The sequence below is a fragment of the Echinops telfairi genome, unplaced genomic scaffold (assembly GCF_000313985.2).
Source record: "Echinops telfairi isolate 266 unplaced genomic scaffold, ASM31398v2 ScPeMD7_7469;HRSCAF=8507_1, whole genome shotgun sequence".
Taxonomy (NCBI): Eukaryota; Metazoa; Chordata; class Mammalia; order Afrosoricida; family Tenrecidae; genus Echinops; species Echinops telfairi.
The window spans coordinates 62,793,007-62,794,334 of record NW_022111373.1 but is presented as its reverse complement, the minus strand read 5'-3'; the positions used below and the strand labels follow the sequence as shown (position 1 = coordinate 62,794,334).

At 54.7% G+C, this 1,328-nt stretch overlaps 1 pseudogene; it reads left to right on the top strand.

Annotated features, from left to right (window-relative positions):
• Positions 1-247: 247 nt before the first annotated feature.
• LOC101639003 lies at positions 248-872 on the top strand (annotated as a pseudogene).
• Positions 873-1,328: the final 456 nt, after the last annotated feature.

Genomic DNA, 1,328 nt, shown 5'->3' with positions numbered 1-1,328 from the left:
TGAGCCTTTTATTTAGGAAAAATAAATCCCATAAATCAAGATGACATGAAACAAAAATAATTAACTTTATAAAATAATCTGTCCTTCCCACCAAATTAACCAACAAAAATCTAAAGAAGGACTTCTAAAAGATACAAATATTGGAGCCATTTGCTGCTTCCCAGTGCGGCTTTCCGGCGCAGGCACCACTCGTGCTCCAACTTTGGCCGCACTCCTCCGGGAGTGGGGAGACCACGGAACCGCAGCCATGACTGAGGCAGATGCAACCCGAAAGCCTATCCCCTCGCAGATGCCCACCTCACCAAGAAGCTGTTGGACCTCGTTCAGCGGTCCTGTAACTACAAGCAGCTTCGCAAAGGAGCCAATGAGGCCACCAAAACCCTCAACAGAGGCATCTCGGAGTTCATGGTCATGGCCGCGGATGCCGAGCCGCCGGAGATCATCGTGCACCGCCCGCTGCTGTATGAAGACAAGAACGTGCCCTGTATGTGTGTGCCCTCCAAGCAGGCCCTGGGCTAGGCCTGTGGCGTGTCCACGCCGGTCATCGCCTGTTCCGTCACCATCCAGGAGGCTGGCAGCTGAAGCAGCAGATCCAGTCCGTCCAGCAGTCCGTCGAGAGGCTCCTTCCTAGTCTAGGCCCCTGTCCAAGGCGGGGTCGGAGGTGGTCTGGGCGAGTGTGCCGTTCCCTCATCGTTGTGAAATATTGTTGTCCTGGTTTCTGCATTTTTGTATGGTTTCATTGCCCTTTTTCTCTCCCCCCTTCTCTCTGCCATCTCCTCCTGTTCCCTTTGGACCCAGAGCTAGTGCCCGGAAGAAAGCAACACGTGGGGGCTACGTTCAGAGGCAGGGATCGGCCAGGAGCAACCTTGTAGAACCAAGTCAGAGCTCTGGCTCCAGCTTGGGCCCGCTCCAAGGACCCACTGGTCACCCTGTATGCCCGGCACACAGAATTTTACATACGTGTGAAGGATTGGTAGCATTCCTTTGCTTTCTAGGGGGTGGGTCACATGGGTGGGGGCGGGGAAGCTTGTGTTTGGTGAGCCTTTTGGGCATCTTCAGCTACCAGCGTGCTCCTGTCCATGAGTTGGACAGGGCAGCAATCATGCCAGAGACGTCCTGAAATCTTGGTTCAGAGGCAGCCCGGGCGAGGGAGACTTGGGACAGCCCAAGGTAGCCGAATCCCAGAAAACCTGTGTGTGGGTTCCTTCAGTGGACAGTTTGTGCAGACGCTGAGAGCCCCATCGCTGCTTCTGCCACAATGCCTGGCAGCCGTGTCTTCTCCCCACAAAAGGGACAGTGCTCATGTGAGCTAATTCATTCTTGAGAGC